Here is a 22,604-nt window from a genome sequence, read left to right on the forward strand (position 1 = left end):
GCCTTGCATTTATTAATGTATATGAGCACAATTGACATATGGATGTCTATTCAAACCCATTTCCTTCCCGAGCAAAAAATAAGCACAAACTCTCACCAGGTCACAGCAGAGGACCAGTCAGAAAATTATACTACCCACATGTCTAAAAAAGTTATCCTATTTTTAAGCTTGAATTCCTGCACCATTTTATTTAAATTCAATGGGGAAAAAAATAAATCAGTGTTTTAGGAAGCATAAGGTGTTAGAAGTTAGACAGAAAACTATCAAGTACCGCTTCCCAGTCTAGTTATCTGATATTTTGTCTAATTAATTTTACTGATTCTCTTCCTACAAAAGTACTACAAGGTATTCATTCATCTTCCTCATGGAAGACAGCTTTTAGCTCCCGAATTGCCATCCTAATTTCATTCCTAACAAGTAAATTATTTTCTTAATCCAAGGGTAGATAACTCCTCTAATATTCTGTTTCTCCTCTTCAGGTACTTAGATGATGTTTTCATGCATGGTAACTGGCCAAGGTCCTTATTTCCTAAAGAATATTAAAAATGGTTGCCTATCTCCATTCTTCAGTTAAAATGCATTTGTGAGTTGGAGTAGATTACATTACTGCTACTACCATTTATTTTCAAACAGAAAAAAAATAAATGATGAATGCTACAGACTGTTTTTTGTTTGTTTTGGGTTTGTTTTTTTTCCAGACAGAGTCATGAGGGCAGAATGGAAGGACACATATTTCCATTACAGCTCATCCTTAGAAAAAAAAAAAAACAAACAAACAAACAAACAAAAAAACCCCAGCTAAATGAAACAAAACTAAACCCAAAAGCAACTTATAAGGAGGGCATGGACTGGTCCAGCATTTCTCTTCCAAAGCTGGAAGTGAAATTTGCATTTCACTTTTTGGAACACTTTCTCCATCCTATCAGTCCTTGTTCCTATCTTCAACTACTCTTTCCCTAAAAGAAACCAATTTGAGAAATTATGTTAGATTCAGGTTTGCAATAGGTAAATACATTTAGCAGTGCGGTAAAGCACCTGAAGACCAGTGCCTTAGTCACCATAGGTACTAATGAATGACCATGTCACTTATGTTCAAACAGAAATGGTGAATTTGGGATTTATACCAAGCATGAGAAGACTCTTGTGTTTTTCATGGTATATTAGTCAAAAAAACCCAACATTCCCACTCTTCTCCCTGCTTCTCCAAGAATAAAGAGCTTGTGAAAAGATACACAGAAATGGTTTGCAAATCAAATGCACACAGGGACACTCTTTTTGGCTGCAGAATATTCTCTCACCAGAGTCTCAGGGGACTTGCATAAATACAAAAAGTGGAACTGAAAACAGATGTGGTATCATAGGTTATCACATGGTCTCCTATGATTATCTCCTAAACAGACAAAAGAAGAAAAAAAGAAATTTGAAAATGTTTTCAAATTTAGAAGGGAGAAGGAGGGGAGAATTCTGTCTGACATTTTGCCTTGATGGAGAACCATCCAGCCCCAGCCAGACAAGCTCCAGCCCATGGAACAGCCAAGGTAAGCAGTAGCCTGAGGTTTTCTTTTCTATTGCACAGCTTAGGATACTTCAAGATGAAGTAAAAATTTTAGAATGTTTATGAAACACAGAGAGCTGCACTGTTTTTCAAACAGTACTTTTTCATGGACTGGAAAGAAACAAGGAACATAGAGGATTTTGGTTACAGAGTTTCCTCAGACAGGAGTTTGAAGATTTGCCATAAAACTCCTGTTTTTAGAAGGCCAACAGGAGCTAGGAGAATAGACCTTAAACACTATGAACCTAAATAATTTCTATAAATATGGTGGTAAGAGAAAGCAATAACATAAACACTAATATCAAAATAATTTTTAAAACTCTATGTAAACATGATGTGAAATGGTGTGCTGGATTTTCATGAAAGCACTTCAGTTGTCAGGACATGGAACAGGCTGTCCAGGGATGTGGTTGAGTCTCCTTCCCTGGATGCGTTCAAAAAAAGGGTTGATGAGGTACTTAGGGATATGGTTTAGCATAGGATGGGAATGGTTGGACTTGATGATCTTCAAAGGTCTTTTCCAAACTTGTGATTCTGTGTGATTCTGTGTAAAAACTCTCCAGATCAAAAACTGACCGCAGACCCTGAAAGAGCCCTGCATAATTTCAGCTCAGTGACAAATTACTGTTTGACTGGACAGTTATTCATGTACAATTTCCATCTACAAGCACTGGACTGGATTTACTAATAAAAAAACCCCAAATAATAGATCACTGGCATTTCTTCATGTTGCCCATTTTGCCACGAGAGGGAGGAGGAAAACATGACAGATATGGAAGTGTTCTAGTATGAATAGCCTGAACGCAAGCTCTTGTCATCCTTCTACCTGTCAGGAGAGAAAAGAAGTAAACACTAATTTAAGTTAGTCTAAACTGCCTAAATAAAGAAATAAATAAATACGATTCTAGCAAACTGTGTGTTTCTTAGGTCTGTCATCTGAAATCACTGCATTATATGCCTGTACAATTCCAGAAAAGCAGAAGAAAGTGTAGGATTACAAATTACAAATTCAACTCCTATAATGAAACAGACACATTGTATCTTTTCCTCAAAGCAGGATCCTGATGGAATTCAAAGCTGTTAAATGAGCTTAATTCTTGTCTCATGCTCCAAGGATGCACCCATAGTCTGAGCTCAGAGGATTTGAGTGCTGACTTTCATGACCTGTGTAGTTTCTAGACTACTTGAGCCCCTCTTAGGAGTGCAGTCAGACCAGGTATTTTCACTAAGTTCTGGATATATATCAACTGGTGTTTTATGCAGTAATACACCTGGTGTTATCACTCTGGATTGCATAAATGAGAATTAAGACTCACAGTGAGTGTCAACAATGCTGGAGTATTCCACTGTGGACAGCTATGCAGATTTTCCTAAACACACAACTTGCAGGTAAATAACATGGGAGTTAAACTAGTTTGGTCTCAGAAGTCAGGCTGGACCCAGTCAACATAGCAGTATAAATACATGTTAAAAGGCATGGACCTGAATGTGTACTCCAAGGAGAAAGGAAATTCTTCATCTCTCCAACTGCTGCCATGGCTTTAAAATCCAGAACTACACTGTGCATCTCTAATTTAGATTAGTCTGAGGAGGTAATGTAGTTTGTAGCAAGTAGTTTCTCAGGAGAGGAGTAATTCTGCACAGAGCTTTTGCAAGGAGGAACTGTCTCTAGAGTTCAAAGGGAGAAGGCAGCTGATGGCGCAGTCAGTCCTCTTTCCTTACCCAACAAGGGACCGGGGGAAGGAACAAACAGCTGAAGAGGGGAGAGATTGTGAAGCTGGAAACCAGATGGAATAGAAACTTTCTCTGTTGTGACAGATCTGCTATAGGACATTTCTAATTTCTGCCTCCAGTTAGTCATTGCTGCCCCCATTACCACCAGAGTTTTCTGGATCTTTGCTGTGCTGGTACAGGACTTTGTATATTTGCAGCCTAACCTAGCACTGTGGTGGGTTGGGGGGGCGGGGGGGTGGGAGGGTAAGGGTGTGGGGAAGATGGAGGGGTTGTTCTTAACAATCACACTTGTTTTAATATCAACTGTACTTCCCTCAGTAAGTTTGCAGATGACACTAAGCTGGGAGGAAGTGTTGATCTGCCTGAGGGTAGGGAGGCTCTTCAGAGGGATCTGAACAGACTGGACCGATGGGCTGAGACCAACAGGATGAAGTTTAACATGGCCATGTGTAGAGTGCTGCACATGGGACATAACAACCCCATGCAGCGCTACAGGCTTGGGGGAGACTAGCTGGAGAGCTATCAGGAAGAGAAGGACCTGGGGGTGTTGGTTGACTGCAGGCTGAATATGAGCCAGCAGTGTGCCTGGGCGGCCAAGAAGGCCAATGGTATCTTGGCTTGTATCAAAAACAGTGTGGCCAGTAGGTCTAGGGAGGTGATTGTGCCCTTGTACTCAGCATTAGTGAGGCCATACCTCGAGTACTGTGTCCAGTTCTGGACTCCTCAGCATAAGAAGGACATTGAGGTCCTCGAGCGAGTGCAGAGAAGGGCAACCAGGCTGGTGAAGGGGCTGGAGGGCAAATCCTATGGGGAGCGGCTGAGGGAGATGGGACTGTTTAGTTTGGAGAAGAGGAGGATGAGGGGAGACCCTACCACCACCTACAACTACCTGAAGGGAGGTTGCAGAGACATGGGCGATGGTCTCTTCAGCCAGGTGGCAGGAGATAGGACAAGGGGAAATGGCATGAAGCTGTGCCAGGGCAGGTTTAGATTGGATATTAGAAATAAATTTTTTACTGAAAGAGTTGTCAGGGGCTGGAACAGGCTGCCCAGGGAGGTGGTTGAGTCACCTTCCCTGGATGTGTTCAATAAAAGGGTTGATGAGGTACTTAGGGATATGGTTTTGCTTAGGATGGGAATGGTTGGACTTGATGATCTTCAGGGGTCTTTTCCAACTTTGTGATTCTGTGATTCTGTGGGGCTATATTATGAACCTCAGCAGTGACAAGCACGCACGCAGATTCAGGCTCCAGGGTATTACACTCACTCTATGACCAGAGCCTAAAACCATCCATAACACAGTGGCTGTGAGGATTATTTCAGTCTATAAGCAAGAACAGGGGGAGCTTTTATGAAAATGCTCTTAGCAGACAACAGCCTTCCCTGACTCCTTAGCTTTCCTGTTTTGCTCTTTACTTTGTCTCATATGTAAATATGATAAATCATTATCCAAGGCTCTGAAAGTGTAAATGCCTGAAAGGCATTTCAAATGTGCAGTCGTTCATGCCATGGAGGCAGCATAGGAGGGCTGTTCTCCCTACGGAGCCCTCCAGCACCTATGTGCTGATTCCCACGGGTCGTATGGTGGAGTTTCATGGATTGACCACCATCCTCCAGACAGGCACAATCAATACCCTCATCTTCACACAATACCCACTCCACTCTGCTCTCTGACAGAGGAGCATAAAGTCTTCCAAAAAAGAGAAGTGAAGTGTTCCCTCTGAAGTTGAAGGGTCCTTGGGCGGAAGGGCTGCCACGGGCTCTTTTTATAAGACATTTCCACTCAAGGTTGTTGTTGGGTGAGAATGAACATGTCATGTGCCATTTCCACGAGCCCCATGGAAATCAGCGTAATGTCTGACTGCACCTGACATGTTTAACCATGGCAAAGCATCACATTCCAGAAACAGTGAGGTCTCGATTTTAATCCAGGACTGGGTTTTGCTTTTGTTTTTTTTAAAGTTGAATTTTCAGAAAACATACTACTTACCTGCACGTGGAACTTACCTGTAGGTGTGTTGAATTCTCCCCTCTTGAAAAAGGGCCCAGGGTTTGTGCTACCTTCATGTTTGAAGAGAGAAAGTTAATTATCTTTGGTGGGGGAACTCCAAACATAGAGGCACTAATGATTGGTAGCTTGAAGATGTTTTGTAGAATGAATCTATGCAGATGTAAGGTTGGACTTGATGAATCTGTAGGCAGGCCTAGCTAAAATCCAGGCCTACAAAATGGGAAGGACTTCGATATTTTCCATGGTGACAAGAGAAGGAAGGAAGGGACCTGAGTGAGGCTAAGCAGGCACAATAACTTTGGAAATACACTAACGAGAGAGGGATAACCAAGGATGAAGAGAGAGATCTGTGAGTCACTGACATGGAGCCAATTGCTGTAATAATGCTTGTAGAAGGTAGATACTGAGTGAAATAAAGACAATTTGAAACAGAAAATTAAGAAATCGCTACCAAAATAATAATAATATTTAAAAAAAAAAGACAAAGAGGGGGAGAAAAAGATATTGAAAGGCATGAACATTATTTTACAGGGAGATCACAATTTGTAAAGAATCCTCACAAACCTGATAACCAGTGAATAAAAAATTTATGGGATCAGTCAAATCATTAAGTTCAGACTATTTTCATCTGTGAAAAAATCCTATTTTCTCAGTGAGACATTAGCTCTTATTACATAAATGAAAGCCTGCTGACCAAAATCATTTTTACCTGCTGAAACAGAATTTCCCATAGAACAAAACACCATTTTCTGAGTGGATCTCTTAATAATGTCTTCAGGATATTTCCCATGCTCATTGTAGATGTTTCTACAGAAACAACAAAATGCAACATATGACCTTTGGTCATTCCTGTGTTACTAGCAATAAGTGCAAGCAATATACATTTAATTCCACACTATTGCAAATTCCACACTATTGTTTAGAGCTTTTGGACTCATAGACACAAAAACAACGAAACAAAAAAAAACCTGAAAACAAATGGCATCAACTAAAGGGCTATCCCTTCAGATACAAGCATTGTTAGTTTGCGAATTCCCTCACTACCCAGTAAAAATGTCACAAGGTCAAGAAGCATCAGATAAAACCGGTCTACAGGTTGTACATTGAAATTGCACTGCAGCCTAACCTTAGGTAGAGAAGTAATGACCAGTATGAAATAGAAAGTTGTAATGCATTGCTGTTGCGGAAGAAAATATCCAGATATCTGAAGATAAAAATGTTTTAGATGTAAGCAGTAAATAAACTGGCTTTATCCAGCATTCACAGTGCCTGGCTAATGAAATTAAAGGATTGCTTGCTAACCTCTCAGACTCAATTCAAAAATTCAAGAGTTCAGCAGGATTAAATCAATCAGTCACACACAGACACACCTCCTTAGCTCCGTTCCATTTAGTTCCTTACAACAAGGTCATATGTAAGATGTCTAGATTGTCTAGATTGCTTGGACTCAGTCAACAATAATTACTTTATTCTTGGCTACCATCATTTCAAATTTATCCCTCATCTGGCACGTTTTCTTCATCAAGTCCTCTATGACCGTCTGTTGCAATGAATCGAAGTATTTTCCAAGGATGGATATAGTGCAGAAGCAACAGTTGGGGTGTTAAGGTGCTAATTATCTGTAAAAAATAGAAAGGCCCAGGATCGTGTGCACTAAGTAGTGTGACATAAGGCCCAACTCAGCCTGTAAAAGAAGACTCACAGATGACAGGGGAATGTGGCGGCAGGAAATCAGTAAGGTACATGGCTGTGACTACAGCTCCTTTATGGCAGAGTTCATGTACTACAAGGAAAGGGGAACAAAGCGTTGCTGCTTTTTCTTCCAGTGCCCACTTTGCAATATGGATAAACTTCAGTCCAAACAGTATGCCAATTACTCTTTATCTTTTCTATCTCTTGCTGCTCAGACTTCTGGCTGGAAGTGTAAAAATCTCTGGGTTCAAACACTTTATCCTTTTTTGAAAATATTTTCTATTTTATGACATTTAAAGGTATTTTATGACTCATTGTGTTGAATATACAAACTGATTTTTCATCTACAACTCTCCTTCCCACAGTTTTGTGAATAAGCTGACTTACCCACCTTTCAGATGCAAAAACATTATGCTTTCCTGACAGATCCCCAGCAAGACAGGAAATTCAGAATGGAACCAGTGTAAGCCAGTAATATGTTCTCATACTTGAAATTTATGCTCAACTAAGCAACTAACAATGTTAAATTTCTTCCAAACAGTTGGACATATTTAGCTGCTTCTTTTGTTTCAAAATAACTCACTGAAAGACTCAAAGCTTTGAAAATTTAGTTGTCAATAAACATTAATCTGCAAACAGTTTGTGGAAGCATCCTGCAGCCAATGGGCGGCTCACAATCTGTTTATTGCTCCTATTGCCTGGTAGCTGTTATCACCATAACTGCTTTCTCATAGAATGACTCCTTAAGAGCTTAAAAAGGCCACCAAACATTCTAATTCAAATACCCATGCAAAGCCACATACCATGTTCACTTCCCGGTAACACCCTTCTGAACACAGATCCACTCAGCAAATATTAATGGAGATGGGAGAGTTGGTTTTGAAGCATTTGCCTAAGGCAAAAATTTTCAAAAGTGACTAATTATCTTGGGTGCCACAACCTCAGTGCTTCTCAGACAGACATCTGCAAGGGATGGGTGTACAGAGTGAAGGGGACACACAGCAACTCCAGATCTGGCCCTTTGAGAAGACCTCCAGATGGACAGCCAAGAATTAAGGTGTTACAATTCTTAGCTATTTTTGAATATTCTAGTTCAATGTGGGAGCCTTTCTGTCTTTTTCTAGCACAACATGAGTGCTTTTCTCTCAGACCTGTTTTCTTGGTTTATAAGATTTTGGAGTATCATCTTTCAGTTGCAATTAAATTCAGATAACTTGTATCTGTTTTGGTTTTGTTTTTTTTTCCTTGGGGATGGAAAATTTACAATAGAAGAAAAAGAGAAGGAGAAAGGGGCGAACTGTCAAATTGCCATAGATATAACATTTACATTTTTCAAGGTCATGTGTCAAATACAAATGAAATAATGAACCTTTGTTACTCTGCGGTATCCCATGCCAGGCAACTTATGCATCAGCATCAATACAATGGCTTTGATGAACTGCACTCCTGTGCCCTGCTGCTCTAACCTGGAAGTTAAAAAGGCAGCAATTAAGTTTTCTAAAAAGGAGCAAGGAAACCAGAAAAAATGGGGCTATGAGCTGCCAGCATTCTTAATTACAGAATTGTTATTTAATACAAAAGCAAAAGAACTAAACAAAATGTGCAGAAGAAAGGTAAATGGCATGGAATGGGGATGTTAATGCACAGGTTGAATAGGCTGCAGCTATGAGATTCACATCTGACCCATAAGACGCTTCAAGAAAACAACAAGGTGGGAGTGTGGGGGACAAAGACAGAGGGGAAGGAACTGTTATTTACACTCCTATGATGGAGTGCACAGGAAAAGCATGCATCAAAGCTATTCTTTCAGGAGACATAGGACTGCATGAAAAACCTCTCCCCAACTTGGATGATGTATTTTATTCTGAACTATGTCACTGCAGTGAAATCACGCAGTGCCTTCCAGAAAGGCAACTTATACTTAAATATATACTGCAAAGGAGGCTGTATATTATAATCCAATTTAGGATATGTTATATTGTATCATTAGAGAATAATTTTCGCTTGGTACACCACAAAATGTCTTAATGGGTTTAAAACACATGCCTCTTTTCCTTTTCTCTTCTCCTCTCTCAGCACAGCATAAAATGAAGCTATGGGTAATAGTTCTGTTCCATGTGCCTTCCTGGGAAGTGTATGTTATTCAGAACGTAATGGGTGACTCCAGAGTTGTATATGTTACAGTCATATTTTGAAAACCAGTCATTCCAGGAAATGATTAAGATTTTTAGCTACTTCACAAAATGGCTGCTTCATTCAGTCATTCTGTGAGGTAAGAGAAAGTTTCATGCCTTTAGTGAAGTTAGTGAAACTGTTAGGGAGGCACCACATAAAATGCCTGGTGCCTTGTTACTTTCATTAACTTAAAATGTCACATGGAGAATTATTATTTATAATTTATTTACTTTTGAAGCCATATGGACTTATGGTCCTCTACATTTATTTCTGAAATATGCACATTATACAGTCACTTACATGCACTGGAACTGAACTTATCTTCATAACTGAGGTGACTGTGACATCACTGTTATATCAGTCCAGCTTTTCAGTGTTTTCATCCGTCTGAAGACTGTGCTTTACCTGTGTTCTGCTTGTAAAGCCCACGCCAGCCATGGTCCTTCCTGCTGCTCAGGGAGGCTGTGCTACTGAGGGCAGGGGGCAGCATGTGGGGCTGGGTTTTGGAGGGAGTGGTTGGGATGATGCCCTAGAATTAAGAGAAAATTAACTCAAGGGTATCAGTGGGTGGAGAATTTAGTGGGTCTAGAAGAATCTAGACAAAGCTTGAGATGTAGGAACAGGTTTATCCTTTAGTTTAGCAGTAGCTTCAGTATGGTTGCCTATCACTGTGTGGGTGTGACCTGGATATGTTGATGCAACAGAGGCATTAGAAAAAGGGCTGAGCAATGAAACCAGATTGTGCTGACTGCAGTTGTGGTTGATGATCTCTGATGAAAGAGAGGTTGAGCTAACCCCACATTTGGGATTGGTACTGAAATAAGATGCATACAGTGTGTAGTTTATTCCAGATTGGTGGCTGATGCTTTAGAGAACTGGGCAAAGTGAATCCCAACAGTCTTGTTCCACGAATTATTGTCTGCTATCCATGCTAAGAGCTTTTGCGTAACATCCTCTTTGGGACATCCCCAGCTTTGTGGATATCTTGCTTTTCCATGCACCAAGCTAAGCAGAGGCCACAGAAGCTTCAGTCCTTGACTGACTTCAGCAGTAAATTAGGTTCCTTTGTCATTCTGCAACACAGCAGGGGTATGGTACCAAGCAGAAGAATAACAAAAAGCTGAAAGGCTGCTCTGGTGTTCCCTCTGAAGTAAGGGCTCAGAGAACACTAAATTTGGTGATGTGGTCTTGGTACTTAACTATACTCTTGAAGTTGCCTTGAGACCAAGCCTGCATATCAATGAGGCCAACTTGCCCTCGTGATGATTGTTCATTGCTTAGAGTCAGTTTTACACCAATGCCATTAGTCAAGGACCTCTTTCTCTTCTTCTGGCACCCAAGACACAAACATATGAAGAGCTCAACAGACTCATTTGTGATGTTTGCATATTTAGACAATAAATGCTTTATGACTTGACTGTAACCACCACAGCCTGTAGCAACATGTGCTTTACTGATAATACTATACCTATCTCCCATGCTAACATGGTATACTGGAGATGCGCCTTTTTCCAGGCATTTCCTGCTTAGCTTCTCATTGTCACCAGACCATAGAATGCTGTACCTATGAGCACAGAAGAAATAAAAGAAGTAACTGGCAATTCTATAACCAAATGAAAGAAAAAACTATGATGACAGCAGAAAGAAAAAAGAAAAAAGAAAAAAAAAAAAGAAAAAAGAAAACATAAGAGTGTTCATTAAAACTTACTCTGCGAGCAGGTAGTATCATGTCTTGACTTTGATTTGGGATACTGGCTTGCCTTTTTGATTTCTGCAATAGTTGCACAGTATTCTTCCCTTGGTAACATGCACTTTGGGCACTTCTCATACTTTTGTAAAGTTCTTTTCTGAAGCTACTTTCAAAATCCAGAGCCATCTCCTTCAGTCACTGCAGAACAAGCAAAGAATCCTTATCCAATAACCCCCTTTTTCACAATATGCCTGTTACTGAGTGAAATAAACAGTCAAATAGTCTAGCAGAATATCCAGCACGTCAGTCATTTCGTAGAACGTGTGAAACTTTTAGTCATTTTACGAAATGACTGAGTGAAGGAGTCATTTTGCAAAATGACTGAAAATTTCAGTCATTTCAGGAAATGACTGGTTTCATGATACAACTAACATATCATGTGCTAAAGAAAAGCCTTGGGCTGAAAGTGCGAAGCAGATCATGTTCTTCAAACCCCCTCTTGTGGCTGTGGCGAATAACGCCATAAAATACCGCATTTTACTGTTCTCTTTTGTTTAAAGACTGCGGTGATTGTTCGGGAAGGAAGGAGATGTGGGAGCCCTTGTTTTGCAGTAGGATACAGCCTGATGTTTCATATTCTTCCTCGAAAATCTCTGGCAAAGGAGTTAATGTGTGTGCGTGGGGAGAAGTTCTTAAGTTTCTAAGAAGTCGTACACGAGGTTTGAGCTGGACGCCTCTGCAGAGATCCAGGACAAACCAGTTGCCAAAAAGGTTCTGTAGGGATGGATCTACTGGCTGCTTTATGTCAGCTGTGACTATTTAGTATAGTTGTAAATCTCTTGTATCTAAGTGCAACTTTTTTTTCTGAAAACCCTTTTCAAGCCTTCAGGTAGAGCTGAAATAAAGTGAAGGTGTCCAGAGAATACTTTTAGCAGATAGTTAGCAATGAAGAAGCTTTCACAAATCCTGATGAATAGCTATTCAAATCCAAGCAACTTTGGACAAAAGCTGCCTATAAGGCAAACTTACCTCTTTTCCTAAGTAGAAACCAAATAATTCATCCTCTGGTAAAGTTTGAACGTGACTGAAAGAATAAGCAGACATTGTAACCTATGTCCCACTGTAAGGAGGAACCAGGAAACAGATTTACTGTGAAAATTGCTACTTAATTCTAAAGTTTTTTAAAAATAATGAATCGATTTATGGCAGAACTTTTGGTCAATGCCATACATCTTCGGTGCTGCCTTCCTGTGGAAGAAAATCAACACCTTGATTTGGGAAATGGATGTGTGCAGAAATGGTACCCCACTTCGAGTCTGCGTCCAAAGGATAATGCCCGGAGAGTTAAATCCATCAGATTGGATCATTTCTTGGTTTGGAGACTACTCAGAACAAGATGTTCTGTAGAACTTCAGCACAGAAGACTTTGGACAGCATCCAGTTCTGTGATACCTCATGTAGCCAGCATTCCCTTCTTCCTCCATCCTACATACTTCTTTGTTCTTTGTTTATTGTTCACTATTGTTTCAGAGAATTACTTTAAATAATTTTTTACCCAAATATAAGTGAACTATTTTCCTTCAGAATAACTATGGATACTAATTTCTGGTCTTTGAAATGTTTATTTATTTATTTTTTAAATATACAGTGTTGTTGAGTCAGTGGGCATACAGCTTCTACAACAGTAGCCTGAGGCAACCTAGTAGAAGTCCATTTTATTGTACACTATATTCTGGCACACTGGAAGACTACACAGATCAACTGCAGAAGTACTTTGTACCAAAACTTACAGGAACTGTGTCTGATCTAATGCCAAAGAAAATGATTGAATTACATAATTTAATAAAGGCATACGTTAGTCTAAAGCACCCTACATAGGGAATAATTTAAAAATATAATCTGGAAGAACATTCCTTTATCAACTGAAAAGAAAGTAAACGATTGTGTTTTCCTTGACATTTTTTCCCTGTATAAGATGTCCAAAGTGCTGACCATTATTATTTCCAATATATTTCACTTAATGAATAATGGAAATAACTTACTGAGTTTGTGCTACATAGTTTTGTAAAAACTAAACTGAAATACGTTTTCAGATTAAAAAATCAGGGACACTTTTCAGGGAAATATTGAAATATTTCATTTTGAAAATGCAACAGTAAAACCAGCTAGATAACATTAGTGTTCTCCAACCAAAACTGTCACACTCGACAAAAATTGCAGCATGAATATTTGCCATACATTTTTTGACAATAGATACTCAGCAGTGTGGTTTTGCTCATCTCTCTCTAAATTTGGGGAGCTTAAGGTTTGCTTCCTGGCTCTATTACTGTTTTTGTGAGTGCTTTAGGTCAAGGTGAGGACTTGTAACATTTACTCTGAATCTGCTTAAGTGTGTCTTAAGCTTGAAAGAAGTGAAATTCCATTGTGCACCATTTCATTACATCCTGATGTGCCTCAGCTCCCTAAAAATATCTTCCTGCAAGGAAAAATGTATTAGTTCTTGTGAAGCACCTGCATCCTGTGACAAGAGGGAACACACACGAGGACGGCAACAAGGGCAAATCAGAGGTGGCCCAGGGCTCCTCAGCAGGGCAGGGCAGATTTAATTTTTCATTCTTCAATTTACATAATCCTTATAGGTAGTAGTGACACAACATCTCCATGTAGCATCCTTCCTAAATGACCTAGTTGGCTCAGGGAAGGACCAGCAGCCTTCCTGGGAGGTGGTGACATGTGGAGGGGTGGCCTGTCACCTCACCAGATACTTGGGAAACAGAAGCCCCTGCCATGGCCAGATCTCTTCAGCTTTCCTGTATGGTAGCAGCCAGTTTTGTCCTCACATTGTGTGGGTCCTTGAAAATTTGACGTACGTCTTCCGTTGCCTTGAGTGGCAGTTTTAGGGCTTTTAGGGCTTTACAAGGACCTGGCACAAAATTCCATGGCACCTGCTATAAGCCTGGATAAAACATCATACAGCACTAAGCTTTTCCATACAAACACTTTTAATTAAGCCAGCCAGCTCATACTACACTTTTATCAAAATTAAACCCAGCATTATTTGCTGAAGTGAATGCAGACATGCAAAGGAGTTGGGTATCAGTAATTACTCCTAAAGCGTACTATAGATATATACAGCTACTTTTATTGATTTCCAATATTTAATATTCCACAGTGACCAGCACAGAGTTAGCTATGCTAATGAAAATACAAGTATATTATTCTCAGTCCCTTAGCCAACATTTGAGACATTTATTTTTATTTAACAAATAGTGAGTAAAAGCTCTATCCCTGATAAATTTGAGTGAGAAGTTACTTTCAAAGACCACAATACTTTGCAGACATATGCTGCAAAGAGTAATCTCTTTTTAAAAGTTACTTGTCTGCCTTATTCAAGCATTACTTCTAAAATACATTTTAAGAATTTTGCAACTGTGGTACATATTTACAGGGTTTGCACTATCAGCTTGCAGACTGGCCAGTTTGATTGTGCAGTCGTGCCGTGCTGAGACAATGTTGTTGTGATCACCCTTCCGCAACAGAAGTGTGATAGGTTGGCATTTCTTTCCTTTTACTTTTGCTCACTCCATGAATATGCTTCTACTGAGTTAAATTAATTTTCTTTCTCAAAGGTTTGTAACTAGTGGACTTCTGAACTGCTTGACCTTTCAGCTGTGTGTGTTTCTGGAAATAGTTTGCTAAGGAAGAGAGTGTTGTGTGCTGCTCCTAGCTACACATTCCTCATACCTCCCCTGTGCTCTTCTTTTCAGTATTTGTTATTATGGCATTAGACACGAGGAAGGCAGATTTCTAAAGAACACTTAATTTCTTAATTAAGAACCACCTTTTCCTAGGAATTCCACTGCTGACTTCCATGTGAGCAGCTTCTGGTGGAAGCTGAGTACATCTGAAACCCCTCCTAGAACTCAGACACTTTTCATACAGTATCTGTGCCCAGAAAGAGCCAAGTTGTGAGTTCAAGACTTGCAACAACTGATTGCTTGCCCAAAGACTCCAGCACTAGTAATGATTAGATAATTGACAGCAAAAATATGGGACAGACTGTAGGAAGTAGGAAAATGCAGGTTTGGCATTTTTAAATAACAATGTGAACGTGAAAAAACATTCTAAGGCAAATTGACATTTTACTGGAAGATACAGAACCTGGTTTTCTTAACCTTTCTGTAGCAACTGAGAACAGCCAGCTGAGAGTTTTTTTCATCAGAACAGATTTAGTGAGTTAAGCTCTCCCAGCTATAGACCTTCTAAAAAAGCATATCAAACTGTCATTATTTGTCTATCACATCCACTTACTAGGTAAGAAGATCTTGGCATTTTTTCTATAGCAGCTTACAAAAGCATTCAGTCTAGTCATCAAATCTATGTCTTCTCTTTTAAGTTTTGCTTCTGTCACTTCCACAGTTTTAAGTTGTGACACTTTTAAGACTCACACTTTCTCAGAAAATAATGCTTTAAGGTACAAAGCGCTTCTTGAAGAGCAGTTCTTTCCAAGCTCTGATGTTATTCCCAGTTGTAACACCCTTCTGTCCTGCCTGATGCACCTTCAGTGGTAGACAATACGAAGAGTCTTTGCTAAACATTAGGAAACTAATCATCATGAACTGGATTTATCTGTCCATCTGAAAAATACTGAAGAGTTATTTGCTTGGTAAGAAATAAACTTTCTCAATGGGGAACAGTTAAAGATGTCTTAAAGGGATCTATTTTAAAACCTAAGCATGTTTTAAATTCCCATTAAAATTAATGAGAATGACTTTGTTCTTCCTGTTGACAATTCGGGAATCCAGTGCTTCTGAGTGTGAAAACAACTGAATCTCAAGTAACAAGTGACCTCTGCTGCAAAACGAGGACTGGAGAATTTACAGTCTTCTCAGTCTTCCTTCCTGGCAAAGATCAGGTGCTACCAGATGGGAATCACTTAAAGCAATGTGAAAGAATTGATAATTCAGCTTCCTGGCTAAATTTAAAATGGAAAAATTAGTTGTTTTGAATGATGTCTAGATGGCCAACTTTTTCTTGGGAAATGTAAAATAATGAAAAAGCTGAAAAACTTTTCCCTGATTTTCGTTATTTTTTAAAATTGTATCTATGTTCTTTTGGTCAAACAAATTCAACAAGCTTATCACAAACTTACAAATAGTTTCAGCCGACCTGCACTTACATTTGAGTGAAGAAATCACTCAAGCAAAGGACATTCATCACCTCTGGGAACAATGCACACCTTTTTTTTCCATGCAGCTTTCCTGAACACTAGTAAGCCATTAACCATATTTGCTGCTTCCTGCATTCAGTTACCAAACACGGTGTGCTTGCCAGACCAGATTTTCCACATGAAAGTATGCAACATACGTATATTTTTTGCAATTCTTATGCTGTTTTCTTATCCTGTTCCAACAAATAGCTTTGCTTTTATCTAAACAAGGAGTAGGATCCATGATCAAGCATAAGTAACACAGTTTCTAAAATCTAAATGCAGAAAGCTTGACGGACCCAAGATCTTCATTTATCTTAGATGGGAAGAGGTACTGTCTAGTCTGGGTATCCAAATTACAGCACTTGGACTGATTCTCAAGAGTGCTGAAGTGCAGTTTCTTTCTCTATTTTTAATTTTAAAACAAAACCCATATTGTATAATTGCATGCTTTCTTTTTTTTTTTTACCCAGAGTTACCATTTCAACAGCAGATGCACTCCAGCAATGACAGATACTTTAAAAAAAACAATAGGAAAGATACTTTAATTAATTAATGCACTGTTAGAAGCAGTTTGGGATACAGAATCTATGGGGGAAGATTATGAATATTTTGTCTGAATGGTTCTTCTGTTCCCCAACAATTTTGTAAATATTTTAATAGCGCAGCAAAAATGATGCATCCCTGATGAAAAGTTAAGCGACAGGCAAAGGAAAAAAAAGTGATTTCAACCTTTGTACTATTTCCCCCCCAAAATAGGAGATGTAGCCTGGGGCCAGGCAACTTCAACCTTGTTAACTGAGCCATGAGCATCCTCCTAGGAATGACTAGAATTCATTGCAGGCTCACCAGAGCCCTGTAATGGATTCAGCATTAGGCTTCAAATGCAAGAGTTGAACTCGCATGGGCCCGCAAAAGGCCTGGGTTGCAAAACAGACAAGAACAAAAGCTCTGTGTGCAAACTCCTTCCCCTACCTTTGGAAACCATTTTCTCCTGTTTTGTTGCTGTTGTGTTTTTTTGTTTTTTTTTCCTTTGGCAGGAAAACCACCTTTTTGGGGATATATTAGCTTCCTAATTCTATTTAAAAGTAAGAACTTTGGGGTTTTTTGGGAGGACAAGACATATGACAGGGTTAAAAATTGGACAGACAGTTGGATCTGATGATCCTAGTGTTTTTTTCCTAATCTTAAAGACTCTCATTCTATGGAAATATAGCTGGGAAACAGTGGTAACATGTTACTGCTCCTGTATTTTGGTTGTTTGTTTTGTGGGTCTGTTGTGATACATATTTTTTAAGCTTTTTTTATTCCCATTTCCTCTTTTCTCAAAAAAAAAAAAAAAACCAAACAAAAAAAACAAAAGAAGTTTCCCCTTTGCACTCCCTGCATTGCTGAAATCCAGAGAATAAGACCTCAGTGTATCCTTTTAGGATAGCTAAGCTTTCTGGAAGGCAACAGAATATTCCCTATTAACCTACAGTGTGTCAATGGCAAAAAAACCTTACTGTAGTTCACCTGTTTTCATTTTCAATCTGCTCTTGCTGGAAGGGATAATCTACCTAGTCTCTGCTGGGTAGTATGGGACCTTGGGAGTTCCTATATTACTTCTTGTCCTGCGGGTTCCTGGTGTTCTTCTCCCTGACATTTTGCCAAGTCCCACTGAGAGGGTTGCAGAACCCTCCCCTAAATCCCATTTTTCACCTGGTATGACACAGCACCGAATCATCTCATCTACACAAATCTGTTCCCCGGGACCATTCAAGGACTGCCCTCCTCTCAGCCTGGCGCTATCCGCAGCGTATGATTCTCCTTCCTTTCTTAAAGAATTCTAAGAAACTACAGAAAGACAGGGAGTTTTCTTTGGGAGGCAAAACATAAATGCTGAATATATGGGACACCTAAATCCCTCCTCCCTTCTTTACCTGTCCCTTCCCCATATTTAAAAGCACATGAGAAGCTGTCGGTCAGCTCTGTTTCAAGGTTATTTGGAAGGTCTCCACTTTTCCTAGCGTTAGCAACCAGCCATGAATCACAGCCTCGAGTAAAGTAGCCTGTTGGCTAAAGCATTACAGAATACTCCTTTCAGACTCACCCAAAACACCGCCACAAAGCCTAATACTAAATCCCAGTGATAAGCAATAGTTGAAATTAAACTACGTGGATGTCAGAATCTGTTGGATCTGTACAAAGGCAAAACCACTGCACTTTGAGAGGCGCTGAAACAGTAATACCAGGGGAAATCAGCGTGTAAGCTGTCTGACCTCTTCCTTTTCTTTTTTCCCCCAGTCCTCCCCTACTCTCTCTCTCCTCCATCCCCAAAGGAAGTTAAAGATGTTTTTATAATGTGGGTGATAGAGACGGCTGATCTGCATAATGAAGCTGAAAACAGCCTGCTTGTGTTGAAGCTCCTCCTCTGCATGTTACATGCCAGCAGAGATTTGCTATGAAACAGAAGGAGAGCTGCAATGCAGCATTTTCCTCTGGAACTTTGCAGCTGTATTACAGTTCCAAGCACACCACGAAAAGATTTTTGTTTACAGTATTTAAAATCAATTTGAATGGTAGCTGTTAAGAGTAGGCAGATGAATCACTGCACGTCCACTAACACTTTAGTGCTCACCCACCCTAAGGCTATTATGCTTAACTGAATTATTTCATGTTCTCTTACAATTAATTTTCCTATTGTTTATGGTACTGCCTGCCTCTAATAATTAGTGGACCTTAATACTCAGCTATTTAGAAATAAGATGACTGGGTTAAAAAGCAGAGTCATAAAGGAGCTCAAAATATTGAAGAACAAAATTGCTAAGTAGGGATGACAAGGGCAGTAACCTCAGAAGGGGGAGAAACTTCAAGGAAGACTTCATATTCAAATCATACCTTATTTTCTTCAAGCACAGGAGTGTTATTTCCAAATAATGTTCATAATTCTTCTGCTTCCCAAACTGCACAATGTCATTAGAAGGTCGTCTGGGATGGCAGAATCTTTCCTCCAGAAGCCAAAGCTGGCAAACATTTGGTAACTCCCATTGCAGGCAGCAAAATAACTGCCTTTCCTCCTTTGAGTCCATATTGCTTTAGCATTATCTGAGCTCAGCCAGGCAGGATGTGATGAGGTCATTTCCAACATGCTATCCTACATCCCAAGCCCCAAAGCACTGTTGCAATTTACTCATGAATCTGAACTCCAAATAATCTGGAAAAAGTAAATGTCTTGGTCCAGCTTCCCACTCCCAGCCCCTCCACAGAAGTATTAGTTTAATGCAACATCATTTCCATTACAGGTTCAACACTTACTGCAGTTGCAAGTAAGAAGAATAACAGTGCTCTTTAGACTAGTTCCCCATGGAAATAGTCACCAAACCAGTCAGCATAATTATCAGACTCCAGTGAAGAGAAATCCTGGAAGAAACTGTATCGGTGACAATGATAAAATTCAGCTATGAAAAACTCTGACAGACCTCTGGGGGGAAACTATCCCAATACTCTCTCACTTTTGACATGATATGAAGATAATTCGTATAGAAGAATTATATTTGCACAAGGTTAGTAATAAGAAATCTCAAATTGGATTTCTGCTCTGCTTTTTTAAAAACAACTTTACATGCTGGATTTAACTGCTGATTTCAATAAAGCCAGGATTTCACTCTCATTGCGACGCAGCCGTTTCTCCCTAAGCCTGAAAGATACTCAACTTCCCACATGTGCACGCAAACAGAACAAAAGCATAGAAACCACAAATCCTCCCTTCTCCTGTAACATCATGTATCAGTTGCACCTCACAGAACAACGGCTGCAAGCATGTTTGCACCAAGCTTTCTCTGTACTTCTGCAGCTACAGCACGCAGCGTTAAAGCAATTGCGTATGGCAATGACTATTACAAATGACAGAAGCATCTCTTCCCTTCATCTTCCTCCTGCCATTTCACTAGAGAAGGCAGTTTTATGATGGGTCCTTATTTGAATGATCATCCTCTGATTTTCTGCATCTTCTGTTGCAATTGACTGAAGACTGATCAGTTGTTGATGACAGATGCAGTGTGAATGTAAAACTGTGTCACACCAGAAATGGGGTTAGATTTCTCTATTAGCTGTGTACACAGAACCTAAAATAGCAGCCCCCTTTCCCTTGAGGTACCTACACATCACTGCACTGCAAATATCAAACAGCAGTGAGTTATTATTGCCCAGTCAAGTCTTCTCACTCCCGAACATGACAAACTGTATTGCATTGCCTGAAATGACCTCTGATGGAACAAAATTAATCACTTCGTTTCCACAAAGACTACACAGATGTCTAGAACATGGGAATCTTCCTAGATACTTTATTCTTTTGCTGAGTGCTGAACTGCATAATCCCTAAACTGCTGACTGCTGAGCGGGTTTAGCAGGGAAAGGATCCCTCTTTATGTTCCTACACACTTCCCAAAGCATCTGCTCTCACCCACTGCTAGAGACAGGATATTAGGCTAGGAAGACCCGCAACTCAACCTCCATCTTGTGGTTTTAATCATAGATTAAATTCACAGAACAGTTTTCATACCACAATTTGCAGCTAATTTATGCTGGTCCATACTGGGAAGAGACAGTATTACAAATTGCCCTCTTCCATAGCAGACCCTTCTGCCTCTGGCCCTTCAGTCACACCACCAGCATCGGGGCAGGTCTGCTTGTGGGGGCACACATGAACCCCACTCCCAGCAGCAGCCCTGCCCTGGTAAGCACAGATCACTCCTTTGCAAAGCACAACCCCACATTTTCTGCAGCAGTAGCACAGACCTTAGAGCTTCTTTCTGTGCTGTGGACATGATATTCTTCTTTCTCTGCAGTAACAAAGCTCAGATGAGCCCTAGAGACTTCCTTCAGACCCTCAAAACACACCACAGTTACGGTCAGGTGAAACAGAAGTTTCAGACTTTGGAAAAATACTCTGGACTTGGAAGTAGTCACTTGGACCCAGCTCAATTAATATATAGCCACAGATCAAAACCTAAGCGACATTGATTCTCACAAGATGCTCGTTAATTGAAACTATTCAACAAATGTTTTCTGCAACTGTAATTCAGCCAATTGATTGTTTATAATCTTTGCTTGTGACTGCTGCTTTCAGTACAGGGAGAATTCTTTTTTCATGTACTCATTTGCATCTGAGTGTCAGCCTTGCAAACAAGGGTGTATTGGTTATTGGAACATGCACAGAAAAATGTTAGAGGGACAAATCCATACTTTGCAATTACTAAAAAGCCATATCCTTGAAATCACCTGTGACCGCTCATTTTTTCCAAACAACTATTTAAACCCAGGCTTGAATCTTGACAGCTAGAGAGTTATGCAGGGGGTAGTAGCTTGGAAACATTGACACCTTGAGATAACCGTAATGCCAGTATTGCATTATCGTTAGGGGAAAATGAAAATTCATGTACAAAAAAAACAAACCCAAAAAAACCTCCCTTATGTTTCACTGCTTTGGAACCATTTAATATGCTCTGCTTTGCCAGCAACATAGCTGCCTGAATTCAATACTCCACACATACATTAAATAGAACTCTGACCTTGCTTGATACTGTGGTCACAGGCTGCAGTGCTGGGCTTTTGTTACAGAGGACTTTCACAGTCAGATCCACTGATAGAGAAGGACCCCAGCAGCAACAAATCTTTGGAGAAACTTTCTTCCCCACCTGTCTCAACAACCTTGAACCCACAAAGTATGTAGGCTTGAGAAGAATGCCAGAAAAGCAAGGGTATGTGCAAACAAAGTGCTGGACAGCTTAATTAGCATGGTCACAAGACCAAAAAACCCCACAAACCCAATAATTATTCCATGCTCAAATGCTACTCCTCCTTTATTCTTTTATGTTGTTGCAATTAAACTGCAGATTACTATTTAATTTCCTTAAATGGGGCAGTATTTCACAGAAAATGGATGTCCTCCTGGATCCCTGAACTCCTCTCTGAGATATAAGTCAGTGTTAATAAAACAGGATTAAATTACCCTGCAGTAGTAATTACTCAGCCTGAGACCTAAGTTGTAAATGGCAATAAGGGAAGATTCCCCCCCTCCAGATATTAGTCACTACTTTTAATATCTGCATTGCTGATTGGATTTAGGTTTTGGCTGGCTTGTTACCGCTCATATTTGGTCGACTAGAGTTTGATCAAGAATAGGAAGGATGGGGAATGCAAAAGGGGAACAGCATGTTCTGATCAAGCAAGAGGAAAATTCAAAAGGTCTTTATTCCATTTGCAGAAAGTTCTGCCAATGAAAATACATAAAAGCAAAATTTAATAAAGTTGATATAATCTAATATACAGGTCCCAAGTCCAACTGTATAATTTAAGGAACCGGCTTTCTCTGATTAAGTGGTCAACTACCTGGAGAAAGACTGACATTGTCAGTAAAGCTCTTTGACGTGAGATAAGAGAAAGAAGCCCATCTTTCTGAAATGTAAATAAATAACAACAACTAAACACAGCAAATATTGCCTAATGGTACAACAATGTCAGTGGAACTGGATGCTTTGACAGGACAATGATACTC

This window comes from Gallinula chloropus (assembly GCF_964237585.1).
Source record: "Gallinula chloropus genome assembly, chromosome: 2".
Classification (NCBI taxonomy): Eukaryota; Metazoa; Chordata; class Aves; order Gruiformes; family Rallidae; genus Gallinula; species Gallinula chloropus.